Raw genomic sequence first — 16304 nt, 5'->3', positions numbered from 1 at the left:
TCATATCCCCTCTTTTTCTCCTATCAACCAAACTGCTACAATCCACACACCTTCAATCTATCCTCATAGGGAACATTCCACAGGCCACTCACCATCTTGGTCATCCCCCTCGGAATCTTCTCCACTGCTTCCTCATCCCCAGGGGACCAGACTTGAGCACAGTAATCTAGATGTGGGCATATCAAGGCCTTATAAAGAGGAATAACAACTTCCTTATCTGTACTTGTTAATGTGTTCTTAAATAGCCAAGTAATTTTATGGGCTAGCTTAGCAACATGTCCTCTAAACTTTAACTCTCTGTCTACCACCATCCCTAAATCTCTAGTTTCATCTATTTTCTAGAGTGCAATGCCATCAATGTGATACACAGCTTGTAATCTATTTATCCCAAAATGCATAACTTTACATTTCTCTACATTAAACTGATACCCATTAATTTTTGCCCATACTGACACAGCCTATTTAAATCTTCCTGCAAGCTCTCCATATCACCTTGATTAACTATTACTCTACCTAATTTCACATCATCAGCAAACAACTGAATATTTTCACTCAAGTAATTTCCTATAATGTCATTTACGTACAAATTAAACAGCAATGGTCCCAGCACTGAACCTTGTGGCACACCACTAGTCACCTGTTTTCACCTCGATTCTGTCCCTCCATATACCACTTTTTGATATCTGTCCAGCAGCCATCCTCTTAACCAGTGTCATATTCATCACCATTTGTTCTAATTTGTGTAACAGTGTTCCATGTGGTATTTTGTCATATGCCTTTGCAAAATCATCGTGTAGCCATTTCCTTTATCCAACTCAGCTGTTACTCTATTATAAAAAGTTAGTAAATTGCTAAGGCATAATTGACCCTTCACAAAGCCATGTTGATCCTCATATAGTATCATATTTTTATCTGTCCGTTCTTGAATTCTCTTTTTTTACCAATTTTTCTAGTACTTTTACTACCCATGCCTGAGTAAACTGATTGGTCTGTAATTTGCTACTGTAGTCCTAGAAACATAAGGAATAATACAAAATTATTCCTTATGCAAAGAAATAATTTTGCCCTCTTTCCACTCCCTTGGAACTCTACCAGATGAGACTTAAATTAAACAGCTTAGTCAAAGGCATTGCCAGTTCCACTGCACATTCTCGCAGAACCCTAGCTGATATCCCATCTACTTCCACAGCTGCAGAGGTGTAGCTTGGGGGGGGGGGGGGTCAGCCCTGGGTGGCACTTTCAACCTTTGTGAACTTTTACAGTTAATTCTAAAATACAGTCTCAAGAACTCAGTTCCAAATATTGTAATACTACTGTGAATTTTCCTCACAATTGCTGTGAATGTTGCTAGTTGTGAGAGGAGTTTTTCTAAATAAAATTGATTAAGAATTACCTACATTACTATGAAATAGACTTCGCCAGTGTCATTGACAATTTTGCTAACAGAAAAGCAAGAAAAATAACATTTCAGAATGTTGAAATTAAAGTTTTACTTCAAAAATAAACATAGTGGTTTAATTTATTTCCCTATACACCGTTTTGACTTTTTTGTAGTATTTTTGGTGTGTATTGAGAGGGGCATCAAAAGCTCTAGCTACATCACTGCACAGCTGTATTTATATTGAGATTCTGCAATATTCTAAGAACTTCCAATTCATCCACCTCTGTTTTCACATTGGTGTTTGTCACAATAGGTTAAAGCAGTAACCTCACTAGGAAGATATATGCTTACAGAGTGGTCACTCAGTAACACAACTATTTTATCCGCTTCTGTCTCCTCGTGACCATCATCACTCGTTAAAGTTAATCTTTCGTAGCTATTCTTCCTCTTACTTTCCACGTAACAAAACTCTTTGGGATTCCCTTTGGCCTGCTCGGCTAAATTCCTCTCATAATCTGATTTTGCCTTTCTTGCCTGTGCCTTGTGGTCACCTTTCTGTTTATATAACCTCCACAGCATTTTCTTCTTCTGCAGCTCATGCTTAATAATATTACTCGTCCATCTAACTCCTACCCAATTAACCCTCCTTACCCTAGGTACACAATTTAATACTGCTTTCTCTAGAAGACCCTTAACTATATCCTATGCACTACTAACATCCTTACCCTGCAGTGTTTTATGTACAGATTTAAGCTTTTCCTAAGCATGTCATAATCACCTACCTTGTAATTCCATAAATACTCCTTGATAGAATATTCATGTTTTACAGTCTCCCAAGTCAAGACCGCATGGTCACTTTCACCAATTGGAGGTAATGTTGTCACCTTGGTTATGGATAGCTCTTCTGATCCTATGACCAGGTCCAATACTCTCCCATCTCTAGTCCCCGCCATCACATGCTGAATTAAGTAATTATCTCTCAGCAGGTGTATAAATTCCATTTCCTTTCTGCAATATGATCTTTCTTCTTTCCAGTCTATATCTCCATAGTTGAAGTCCCCCATACCCCCCCCCATCCTATCTTCTCTATCTTCCCTGAGAATACTAAACCCTTCACATTCTTTCCCTGTAACTACATCATCTGCTGTTAGCCAAGTCTTGCTAATGTCTATAATGTTTGGCAAGGTTGCACTAACCAATGCCAAAAACTCCTCCTCCTTGTTCCTGATACTTCTGGCATTAGTATATAGAAATGGCAACATCCCTTTATTCCCCCATCCACCTTTACTTTCTGAATTGACTACCTTAATTTGAAAGACAAAGCACAAAACTGATAAACTGCAGAAACTGCAAGAGTTAAGCAGGGCTGAAAAAAAAAAAAAAGAAGCAGATGATCCGAAAGAATAATAAATACCAACTGAACAAACAAGAAAAACAAGTTAAGGAGAAAATTATCTATGGAAACTCAATAATTAGGAGAGCACTTAACGAAAGTATGACAAAATTGTGTTTCCCTGGAGCAAAAATTCACAATAGTAGCCACCCGCTCCCGATGCAAAAAGGTAACTCGAAGGAAATGATTGTCTTGGTTGGTACCAATAATTTTGAGAGTCGAGAAGTATTCTATGAGGGAAGATATAAAGGAGTTGTTAGAAGAGGCAAAACTGAAGAGCAAGAAGGTGAAGACTGCAAATCTCCTACCATGCTATGATAGAGATATGATTAATATTTTTGCTTGAGAGACTAGATTCCTCACTTGGTCATTCTCAAACTCACTTGCTTCATGGTGCCTTCACACAAACTCACTTGCTTCCACCCTAATTGCTTAAGTTTCCCTGAATTTGCACGTTAGCATGTTTGGTATACAAAGCTCGCTCCAGACACCTAACACCAAAACCATTCAGATGCAATCCATCCGCATTGTACAAATCCTTCTTTCTGTCAAACAGAGACCACAGATCCACAAATTCTACATCACTCCTTTTGCACAATCTACGTATAGACTCATATAGACTCAATGGCTATCAGCGTCCTCCTCCTCAATTCATCTCTATCATAGTGCAGTAGGAGATTTACAGCCTTCACATTCTTGCTCTTCAGTTTTGCCTCTTCTAACAACTCCTTTACATCCTCCCTCATAGAATACTTCTCGACTCTCAAAATCATTGGTACCAACCAAGACAATCATTTCCTTCAAGTTACCTTTTTGCATCGGGATGGCGTGGCTAATATTGTGAATTTTTGCTCCCAGGAAACACGATTTTGTTATACTTTTGTTAAGTGCTCTCCTGATTATTGAGTCTCCATACATAATTTTCTCCTTAACTTGTTTTTCTTGTTTGTTCGATTGGTATTTATTATTCTTTCGGATCATCTGCTTCTTTTTCTTTTTTTTTTCAGCCTTGCTTAACTCTTGCAGTTTATCAATTTTGTGCTTTGTCCTATGAAGAATAACATTTACGTGCGTTATTTCTTTATTGTATCCATTTTGTTATCCTCTATTTCCACAGCCACATGTTCGACATTATTAACATCATTTTCTATCTTAGCGTCGGTATTTGTTGCATTCTCTTCACCTAACAGACACTCACTTTTAAAACACTTAATACATACTCTCTCTCTCTCTCTCTCTCTTCAGTTTCAATTTCCTTCCACATATTCTTTAATTTTCTCAATGCATACATTTTGCATACACTGCACTGAATAATATCCTGCAAATTCAAATCGCCGGACAACATGGTCTTTGCTGCCATGGTCTTTGTTCGTCGCATTAGTGCCATGCCGACAATATCAAAATAAAAATGTGATAAGTATACTAATTTCTCTAAAAAAACATGAAAATCTACACTAATACACTATAGTAGTATAATTTTCTGATGAAAAAAACACAACAAAATATAAAACTGGTTGCTGCTATAGGCCAGGGGTCGCTAGGGATGATGTGGAAGACATGCATCAGCAGATTACTCGACTTGCACTTATTGTACTAATTATTTTGGGGGACTTTAACTTCATAGACATAGATTGGAATGAGGAAAGATGACACGTCAGGAAGGGAATGGAATTTATACACTTATTGAGGGATAATTACTTGAACCAGAATGTGATGGAGGGGGACTCAGGGTACACGAGTGTGTCGGATCTGATTATAGGATCAGAAGACATGCCCATAACTAAAGTGGCCACATTGCCTCCAATTTGAGAAAGTGATCATGTGGCCTTGACTTAGGAGTTAGCTTGAAGCAGCACCATGGCATAAAGATCTGCAAGGGAAGCATGTTCACAGTATGAGGAATAGTCAAGGGATATCTGGAGGAAACAGTATCATACTGTATACTCAAGGTCAGAGGATTAATCAGTCAGGAGTAAGACAGATGAATAATATCATTAAGTATATGCTTCTTAAAAAGAAAATGCTCTGGAGGGTATATATATATAAAGAGAAAGGTGACTAGCAAACTCAGGAACAGGACAGTGATCAGGTTAGAAAGGTGACTTAGTATGGTAAGGAAGGGAAAATCAGTTTACGAGAAAAAAACTAGCAAAGCAGACCAAAGAAATCCCAAAGTTTTTTTTCTATATGGCAAGTAACAGTAAGAATGACTATGGAAGAATAACCTTAATGAGTACTGATGGTCACAAGGAGACAGAAGTGGATAAAATAGTTGAGTTACTGAGTGACCACTTTGCAAGGGTGTATATCACCCAAGTGAAGATATTATTATGGCAGAAGCGACAGGGATTGATATGAAAACAGAGACTGACGAATTGGAAGTACTTAGGATATTGCAGAATCTGAATGCAAATACAGCTGTTGGATCAGATGGGATATCAGCTCGTTTTAAGAGAACGTGTAGGGAACCAGCAATGCCTTTGACTAGGCTGTTTAATTTTAAGTGTCAGCTCTGGCAAAGTCCAAAGAGAATGGAAGGAGGGCAAAATAATTCCTTTGTATAAAGGAAGATTCTGTGGTAGCAAATTATAGACCAATCAGTATCTCAGGAGTGGTAGTAAAAGTACTGGAAAAGTTGGTGAAAAAGAGAATTTAGGAATGGGTGGACAATAAATAAAATCTACGAACATTTTATAATAGAATGACAGTTGAGTTGGTTAAAGGATGGTACTGCTGGATTTTGCAAACGCAAGATAACACATAGAACTCTATTATGCAAACTGCAACAAATTGGGATGGATACGAAACTGGTGATATGGATAAAAGGGTGGGTGACAGATACCAAAAATAGTATATGGCAGAGCAGAAACCATGAGAAGGCAGGTGACTAGTGGTTTGCCAGAGGCTCTGTGCGTGAACCACTGCTGTTTAATTTGTACATAAATGATATAGGAAATAATTGAAGAGAGAGATATTCAGTTGGTTGCTGATTGCAAAGTTGGGTAGAGTAATAGTTAATCAAGGTGAAGTGTAGAGCCTGCAGGATGATTTAAATAGGCTGACAGTAAGGGCAAAAAGAATGGATATCAATTTAATGTTGAAAAGTGTACAGTTATACATTTTGAGATATAAAGATTTACAAGCTATGTACCACATCAAGGGAACTGTACTCCAGGAAATTGATGAAGCCGGGGATTTGGGGGAAGTAGTAGACAGAGCTGAAGTTGAGAAGGCATATTGCAAAAAATGGTCGAGGTAGCTCTCAGGATAACCTGATTATTGAAGAACATACTAACAACAAGTAGCGATAAGAGAGTTATCATTACTCTTTATAAAACCTTGATACAACAACAACATCTGGATTGCTGTGCTTGGGTCTGGTCACCTGGGTTTCTCAGGGATAAGGGAAGTGGTAGAAAGGATTTTGAGAGAATGACCTAGATGGTGAGTGGTCTGTGGAATGCTACCTATGAGGAGAGATTGTGGATTATGAGAAGGGTTTGTAGATTGCAAAAGTTAGCTGATAGGCAAAAAAGGAGGATGTGATAGAAACATTTAAGTTACTTAAGTATTATTTAGGGTTAATGCAAAGGAAATATTTCAGCACTTGGCTAGAGAAGCGGGGGGGGGGGGGGGAACAGGACAAGAGGTCATCCCTGGAAGTTGGATAAGTGGTTAGCAAGGGTGTGAGGCCTAGTGAACGGAATGGATTGCCAGAGTCAGTTGCGAGTGCTTTGTCTGTTAATGGGTTCAAGGAGAGGTATGATAGATATTGTGTTGATAGTTTGAGTCTCCTGCAATGAGTCTTAGGACTCCATGAACTCAACCATTGGAATAATAATAATAATAACTTGTTTCAATAATGAAATACCGTGAGTTGGCATATTAAGAAGAATTATAACACCAGAGGATAATAAATTTTTTTATGTAAGGTTTCCTCTGGTGTTATATTTCTTTTTAATAATAATTAAACAACTAAAGGTCAGTTAATCAGCTCTGGAATCTTAGGTTTTTTTTCCTTTTCATACAGCATGAAACACATACAATTTACATGTGCATAATATGCTTGGCCAATTACTTTAGTATAAATTAAACCAACCAATCCACTTTTATTGGAGTATAGATGATACAAAAATTTACAAAGAAACAAAGGAATCTTATGCATTGAAACTTTTTATGAAAAACTGCCAACACCTAAGTTTATCTGCATCTTATATCAGCTAAAAAATGAATAAAACAAAAGATCTACATTATAATTATTAATGACAATATTTCAGCACATATTAAAGATATATTAAATATGAATTCAAAATTAAACAAAGCACAAGTAACTAAACAAAGACTCAACAATGAGAATGTATCAACAACATGAATAAAGTTTTGACATTTTTATATACATGATTAACAAAAAAAAAAAAAAAAAAAATTACTAGAGAGAGCTGGGTGAAGAAACATTTTCTTTAAAGAGGTTAACTTTTTGGATGGGATGTTCTTTACACGGCTCTTCCTAGAGCTGTACGAAGAGTGTTTTATATGTATCGAGGTCCTTTATCACATTATGCTGAATATCAGCGATGTCAGAAATTCTTTGTCCTTTTAGTACAGTGATTAATTTTGGAAATAGCCAGAAATCACAGGGAGCTAAGTCAGGTGAATAAGCAGGATGACTTAATTTGCTAATCAAATTTTTGGCCAGAAACTCTCTCATGATGAGTGCACTATGGCTTGGCACATTGTCGTGATGGATGATCCACTTGTCAGGCCACAATTCAAGTCTTTTTCCTCCAAACAGAATCCTGTAATCTTTTCAGCAGCTCTAAATAGCATTGTTGGTTGAACTTTTGTCCCTGTTTATTGAATCCATAGTGGAGTATCCCCCTTGTGATCAAAGAAACACACCAGCATGGTCTTGAACTGCGAACATGACGTGTGCTGTTTTTCAGACATGGCGAACTCGAGGGTTTTTCACTGCATTCTCTGGCGTTTTGTTTAAGATCGTACTGGAAGCACCAGGTTTCATCACCTGTAATTACTCTTGGAAATATGCTTATTTGCAAGAAGATCAGTTGCAACTTGAAGCTGCCGCTGCCTCTGTTCGTCTTGACAGATGAACAGAAGCAGCGGCGGCTTCTGTTCGTCTGTCAAGATCCAAGGCACAAACTTTGCAGAAATCTTTTGCATTCCAAATTCTTCAGCTAAAATTACTCTGACTGTTTCTTGATTCATTTACAATTCATCAGCCATTAATTGCACACTTAATCTCCAGACCATACCAAATCTTGTATTCCGTTCTCATTTGCAGCCATCATTTTTGTTTTTGGCTGCCCACTTCTGGGGTCGTCATTCAGATCTTCTCGCCCACCTTTGAATCTCTTATAATACTCAAAGACAACTTTTTCAGAGCATCCACACCATATGCTACTTTCAACAGCTCGAACGTTTCAGTAGCAGTTTTGTTGATTTTCACACAAAATTTGATGTTAACACACTGCTCCAAATTTCAATCATGCATTTTTACACCAAAGTTTACATGCAGATTTCTATTGTTTTTGCAATGGCCAACTAGCAAATGACTATCGGCTTGAGTTTTACACACGCATTAGTTAAGACATGTACAAAGACGATCACTCATGTGATTCCTACCAAATCACCCCGCGATTGAGCAAGTATTGAGCCCTGTCACAACTTGTATGACAGGGCTCAATACTTGCTCCTCTGTTATTTAATTTGTACATCAGTCATATAGGAAATGATTTGTCAAGAAATATTCAGATGTTTGCTGATGATGCTAAACTGGAAAGAACAATGGTAAATGAAGGCAATGCAGAGATCCTGCAGGAAGACAAATAAACTTGCCATATAGGCAAAGGTAAATGGCTACCATATTAATGTAGCCAAGAATAAGGTGATGGACTTTAGGAAGAAGAAATCACAAGCTGTGTACTATACTATATTGATGGACCTGAGCTGTAGGAAAATGATGAGACCATGACTTGGGGGATGATTGTGGATAATGCTGAAGTTTAGAGAACATACTACAAAGTTAACCAAAACAGCACATTAAATGGCTGTTGAAGGCTACATCTGGATACTACATACAGATCTGGACACCCAGATTCTGTGAGGGGGATGAAGTGATGGCAGAGAGGATCCAGAGACAAGTGACAAAGATTATGACAGGTCTGGTCTGTGGGCTTTAAAAGCTAGCTGATAGGTGAAAAAGAGGAGACGAGACATGATAAAAGCATATAAGTTATTAAATGGGTTTTATAAGATTAACACTGAAGACTTTTTTCGGTACATGGCAGGAAAGGAGAGAATGAGGAATCATCCATGGAAATTGTGTAAGAACATGGTTAACATCGGTGTTAGGACTAGATATTTTGCTTGGTGGGTGGAATGGCTTGCTAGAGGTAGTTATTATTATTATTACTATTATTGACTCATCTGGGAGGTCCTTTTATCACACACACAGCTCATCATACTGTGCTTTGAACACATTCAAACTCCTTGCAGACACCACACTCTCAGGCAAGGCATTTCAATCATTCACATCTCTGCACGAAAAAAAACCTGCCCCTCACTTCCCTACTCACACCCTCTTTATACAGTTTCCAGGGATGGCCTCTAGTTCTCCCCCGATCTCCCACAATTTTCTGTAGAACTTCTCTAGCATTGATCCTATAACAACCCCTTACCAACTTGTAGGTCTCTATCATATCTCCCCTCTTCCTCCTGTCCACCAAACTCAACAATTACATCTTCTCAATTTTTCCTCATACTCGACATTCCAGAGGTCAGAAACTACCTTAGTCAATCTTTTTTTTTATACCCTTTCCAACATCTCTTCATCCTTCTGAAAACCAGGTGACCAAATCTGAGCACAATAGTCCATGTGTGGCCTAATCAAACTTTTACAACACCTTATACAATGGAACAAAAATCTCCCTACTTCTACACGTCAGTGTCCTCCGCATCATTCCCAGAAGCCTTTGTGTTGTCTTCACAATTATGGCTATGTGTTTCCCCTAAATTTCAGATCCTTACCCACTATTACCCCCGGATCTCTTATTTCTTCCACCTCCAATAATATATCCTCACCAAGCATAAATTCTGCATCCCATCTTTGTTTTCCAAATTTTAAAACCTTACATTTTGCAACATTGAACTCACATCTCCATTTCCGTGCCCAGTCACTCAATTTATTCAAGTCTTCTTGTAAGGCCACAACATCTTCACTACTCTTCATGGTTCATCCCAACTTTGCATCATCTGCACACAACTAAATATCTCCATCCAAATCTTCACCTATATCGTTAATATACAAGTTAAACAGTAATGGCCCCAAAACAGACCCCTGAGGCACTCCACTAGTGACTTTCCTTTTCCTGGATATCGCTCTCCCATACACAACTTGTTGATACCTATCAGATAGCCAGTCTCCAATCCAATGCACTAATCTAATATCCAATCCCATCTGCTCTAGTTTGACTATCAATTTATCATGAGGTACTCTATCAAAAGCCTTTGCAAAATCTAAGTATATTACTGTGTATCCTTCTCCTCTGTCCAAGGAAGCAGTCACTTTATTGTAATAAGTAAGTAGATTACTAAACCTCCCTTTAGCAAATCCATGCTGTCCACCAAATAAATTAATGAAATAAAGAGCCAAAAGGCTTCACTTCGGCGATGTAAAAATTATTTAAATTAAGGGGATATTTAATCCCACATTATTTCAAACCCGAATAAGAAACTCTAAGATAGAATACCCCAGGTGTTTGCTTACGCTTGGACTCGCCGAACTTTTATAGCTTGCTATATTTGTCATGAAACTCTTTGATTTCTATCTTAGAGTTTCTTATTAGGCTTTGATATAATGTAGGATTAAATATCCCCTTAATTTAAATAATTTTTACATCACCGAAGTTAAGCCTTTTGACTCTTTATTTCATTAAAAAAAACATTCTGTTCATTTCAAATCTATATTAAAAAAAAACTATATCCTCAAAAATTCAGGCATGATAATGAATTAGTATTGATGTTACTTTTCTTTCTGTTCACTAATAATATCACTATCAGGGACCCTTAATTCAACTGAGTAATAACTTTCTACCAGGCATATTTGAATTATTCAACTTATATTACATGCAGGTTTACTTTAAATGGAAAGGAAAAATTTACAAAAAAAAAACATGTGGAGCTGCTGTGTCCCTCTTCCTTAGGCTCATTTCTATATGGGCCATGTCGAGAACAAAGTGTTAACAGAACTACACTCAGTTTGGCTGTGCTATGTAGCTGACATCTTTCCTATTTGACTCCATGGACCCAGATACATTAGATTCATTTTTAATAAATTATATTGCCAATATCGTAAAATATGCTTCTTTTCTATTGCTTTCACAATAGATAAAAGAATCAAATAACTGTCTTCCCTTTTGATACATTAGTCACAAGTCTTTTAAAGTGCTTTTTCTATTTATTGACAGTATAATACACATCCACATTATCATCCCACCTAAAGGTATGGCATTCTCAAATCACTCTTAAACAAAGAGCCGATGAAAATGGGAAACAATACAATGGAATTTGGATGTACAGTAAAACCCCGTTTTTACATTCCCACAATTTACGTTTTCCTGCCATTTACGTCATTTTCCATTGGTCCCGTCTTAAGGCCTATTTTTATGATATATTGTTTTCCCACCATTAACAACTTGATGTGGATGTTATTTCCCGTGATTTGTGGTTTTTTCTCGGGTGGCAACACTGATTTTCAAATCGATTTCTGCGGAAATCTGTGCATTTCTGTTCCCAGATGGCGTTACTTTCAGCTGTAGTTTCGTTTCTGCCATCATGGTGACTTGAACGCTTGCAGCAGTGATACCGTGATTTTTCAATCACAGTATGAATTGATACCGTGAAGTTTTATATCAGTAATTTTAAACTGTCAGTAGCTTGTGGTACCCGTATGATTTCACATTCACAGTGTTGTATTGAAATCGTGAACAAGGATCATACACAAATTGTGAAATCACATTCAAACTTCTACCAAGTAACAGTTGTTACTCATGAATATTAGATATCACTGAATAAACCACAGTTCGTGAAATATCGCTTCACTAGCTTGCAGTGTTGGTGTTCAGAGTCTTAATTCAGAAGCACATGGTATATTGCAGAATTTCTGCTATAATTTAGCATCTGATGGTTGCTTTCAATGTGTTGCAGTGGTGGATGATCCATGTTAGTAACATTTAGAAAAAAGACAGAAAATGTATTTTGGTAGAAGAAAAGATGGCAATTCTGCGACGTGTAGATTGGCATGCCAGAACACATGTGCAATTAGCAAAAGATCTTGGACTTTCTGTGTCCAAAATAGGTCAAGCATTGAACTCAATGCAAAGCAATCTGGTGCTATGTCAAAAAAAACGAAAATTTATCTGGACATCGACATACAATGAATTGGATAAACTTCTGGCGGAGTGGTTTGTTTCTACGAGAGCATCGGATATTCCAGTCGATGGTATTATACTCCAAGCGAAAGCCCTTGAATTTTCTGCGAGATTGGGGATTAATGGTTTTACTGTGTCAAATGGATGGATTGATCGTTTCAAGACTCGTAACAATATTGTGTATAATCAAGTGTGTGGAGAAAGTAATAGTGTTGCAGGGGAAACTGTAAACCAGTGAAAACATGAACTAAAGACTATTATTCAGGACTACGAAGCAAAAAATATTTTCAATGTTGATGAAACTGGGCTCTTTTATAACATTCTGCCAAGTAAAACGTGTTTTAAAGGAGAGAAGTGCAACGGTGGAAAACTCAGCAAGCAGAGGGTAACTGTTTTGCTCATGATCAATGCTGATGGATCAGAAAAATTACCTCCACTGGTAATTGGTAAATTTAAAAAGCCAAGGCGTTTTAAGAATGTGAAAAATCTGCCTACTAAGCATAATGCCAACAGCACACCATGGATGACCAGCAGCATCTTCACATCCACCATGCATGCTCTGGATGCTAAAATGGGGGCAAATCACTGCAAAATACTACTACTGCTAGACAAATGTCTGCACACCCTGAAGATCTGCAGCTTCAGGGTGTGCAGAAACATTACATTAGTGTTTTTTTCCTCCTAATTGTACAAATGAGCTTCAGCCATTAGATCTAGGCATCATCCATGTATTTAGATGAAATATAGAAAAATGCTTGTTGAAAAAGCTGTGTTTATGCATGATAATGGTATGGACCCAAAACAAATGACCATATCAATCCTTGATGCCATGCATTATATGGCCAAAGCATGGTTGCATGTTACTCCTGAAACCATATAAAACTGTTTCCAGAAGGCAGGAGTTATGTGTGTGGAAGAGGAGGAACAACTACAAGAGGAAGAAGAAGATATGTCAGAGCCCAATACCTGATATGTGATGGATGAGTTTTCCTCAGTTCAAGACTATGTTGATGCTAGTGTGATCACATCAATGGTACCAAGTGTAGAAGACATCCTTTCAAACCACCTTGGTGAAGAAGAGGTAGTAGTTGAAGAAGACTGTGATCAAGAACCTACCGTCCCTGCTAGTAAAGAAGCGATGGAAGCTATCTCTGTTTTGAGGTGGTATATTACAAGTGCATCAGGAGATGATGGGGCATTTAATACCTTATACACTGTGGAGAGGCAGGTGGAACTAATAAGAGTGCAGAAAAAGCAAAAACAGTCAACAATTAAAGATTTTTTTTTAAATAGATAAATGTAAGTAATTGTAAATTCATTTATTTTCAGTTATTAAATTTTGTAATCTAGTATGTAGAATCACATACTAGCAGTAAGTCATCTTTTAGCCTTTATTTTAATGTTTTTAACATTTCCTGCTATTTACACTTTTTTGCATCAGTCCCCTGGAAATTGTAAAAAATGATTTTACTGTATATAGAAAAAAAATATTTTTTTTTTATTCTTAGAATTGCAGAAAACAGTTTTATCATGGCTTGAATCATGCAGGTTTTTACTTTACATGGAAAGGAAAAATTTACAAAAAAAATCGTGTATATGTTTGAGATATATTCTATCGTCCCTTATTGCCTGCCATTCAAAGATTATCCTTGTGTTTTAGTGTTGAATATTGTAGCTACTCCTTCGATTCTCTGTAGAAGAACCTCACCTGTTTTTATATTGTTAGCTTCAAGTATATCAGTGTGGTATTTCTCTGATGAATATATAATTTATAAGCGACTGCTATTTAATATAAAATGCAAATACAGCATGCTGAGGGGTACACTGGTCACCTTCTTTCTCTTTTGGAATCGCTATACATCATTTTATGATCCAGTTAGTGTATCATAAAGCCAGTCAGTCAAGTCAATCATTCTCCTATCTGTGTCACAATTTTTTTTTTTGCATACTCATCCCTTTGAGGTTGAATAATGACCTCAAAACCTTATGTAAAATCCTGTCAGATGCCTTGCCAAGATCCAGTAATGTCACGATATCCATTTCTCTTATCTAAATTTGCTGTCATTTTGCTATAGAACATGACTGCTAAAGCAAGACCTGACTTTAACAAATCTTTGCTGTCCTTTGTAGTGGATCCTTAGGTCATTTGTCCTCCTCTGAATGTGATTCCTAATCAGTCTCTCCAAAACCCTGATGATCATTACCAGATACTGATTGGTCTATAATTTGCTGCATCCAGCTCTATTATTTCCTCTGCTTTCCTCTCTACAGCCAGAAAGCTAATGGATCTGCTCAGAATAATACCTTACTGAAGTCGTTGCTTAAAGAACTCAGTTATTTCTAGTGGATCTCTCACTTTTCTGCCATCCATATTCACTAAAAAAAATAATCATAATAAATAAATAAACAAATTTTAAAAAAATCAGCTAACGCCTTTTATTCACATTCACTAAGGATATAAAATTCTCCTAGATTTCCTTTGGCTTGTTCAAGCTAACTTCTTTTCATGATCCAATTTGGCCTTCATCACCATGTCAGTCACTCTTCAAAGTCAAGGACTTCTATAATTACTCTCACCAGGTAGAGAAAGTGACATGTTCTCAGATACTGTTACCAGATCCAATATTCTTGTACTGAAAGTCCCTTCCATCATGTGCTGCTTAAGTTTTTCCCCCAATTTGAATGCTTTCTCCTCTCATCAGCCTATATCCCATAGTTGAAATCACCCACAATGATATTTTTCTTTTGTATCCATAAGATTTATCTTGCCAGTGCAGTTCACAATTCTATTTCAGATTATATTTGTCCTCCTTCCTACTATTCCAAACTCACAATTTCAGGTTTTTTAATTTTTGCAATATAGTGCATGTTGATATTAAAGTTGTGTGAGGATAATAAATGGTTCAAACTCCTAAGCACCAAAGAGACTACAGGAAGATAATTTTTTTCCTGGTTAATACAGACAAAAAAACGAATTAGTGATAATACCTAAAGATTTCAAAATCACACTCTGTAAAATATTAGAGCTGGAGTTGTTGAGAACCAACTCCTCCTCCCCTTCTAGATTAATTACTGAAAATATACCACATACATATTACTCATCCATTGTATATCAGAGTTGATATGTAAAGTTACTAAAACAACTGACATCAGCAAATAGGAAAGGGTGATCATTATGGGTGATTGTAATTATGGCAATATACTGTAGATTGGGATGATGAGATAGCAAATGGAAGTAAAGAAAATGAATTGCTCATTTCGAGGGACAACTACCTCAGACAGTATGTAACAGAGGGCATGAGAGTCTTGGATTTGATCATCTCATCAGAGAATATCATTATAAATGCGGTGTCATATCTCCCTCCCATTGGCGAAAGTGACAATGAAATTATCTGGGTGGTTGCCAGTCATGTGAGAATTTCTGTGAGCAAAGAATATATGTGGAACTATAAGGCCAGTGATTATTAAGAGCTCAAGAGACAGCTTGTAACTATAGCATTTAATGAAGAGTTGGGTGAAAAGGATATCAATGCTGCTCTGGTGCTGTTCAAGAACTATCTAATAAAAGGATCAGAAGAATAAATAAGGTAGGCGAATGAGGATTTAAATAAGAAATGGATGAATGAAGAGATTAAGCATATACCACAGAGAAAGAAGGCATTATTATTATTATTGTTCCGGGAAACTCCAAGGAGTCGACAGACTCATCGAGGGAGGCCCTAACATCATGTCAAGAACAACTATTCAACATTCACACAGTATGTATCTATCATACCTTGCCTTAAACTCATTCACGGTCGTAGCACCCACAACAGACTCTGGAAGCTTATTCCACTCATTTACCACTCTCCAAGTAAAGAACCTGGCTCTAAGACCCTTGTCAACCACGCTCTTGCCCAGCTTCCATGCATGGCCCCTAGTCCTCCCACCACCAGTCATATTTTCAAAAATATCTTCTGGATCAATCTTATAAAAATCCTTCAGTAATTTGAATGTCTCAATCATATCACCCCTCCTTCGCCTATCGTCCAATTTCTGCAACCCACAAATCTTCAACCTATTCTTATAAGGTTCATTCCAC

The 16304-nt window shown here is 37.2% G+C and overlaps 1 protein-coding gene and 1 long non-coding RNA gene across 3 annotated transcripts in view; one reads left to right on the top strand and one right to left on the bottom strand.

The window, feature by feature from the left end:
• Nucleotides 1-16304, top strand: part of Klp64D (kinesin-like protein 64D) — a 261208-nt gene that overhangs the window by 198773 nt on the left and 46131 nt on the right. The window lies entirely within an intron of this gene.
• The window catches only part of LOC150105728 (uncharacterized), a 55138-nt gene continuing 45697 nt past the window's right edge, over nucleotides 6864-16304 (bottom strand). Inside the window, exon 2 of the long non-coding RNA XR_016548454.1 lies at nucleotides 6864-6994. This is a non-coding gene — a long non-coding RNA (uncharacterized LOC150105728). The remainder of the gene's footprint in view (nucleotides 6995-16304) is intronic.

The sequence above is a fragment of the Typopeltis vanoorti genome, chromosome 6 (genome assembly GCF_054136105.1).
Source record: "Typopeltis vanoorti isolate ZY-2024b chromosome 6, IOZ_Tvanoo_1.0, whole genome shotgun sequence".
Classification (NCBI taxonomy): Eukaryota; Metazoa; Arthropoda; class Arachnida; order Uropygi; family Thelyphonidae; genus Typopeltis; species Typopeltis vanoorti.
Note: the sequence above shows the minus strand (reverse complement) of the source record. Positions and strands in the feature narration are given on the sequence as shown.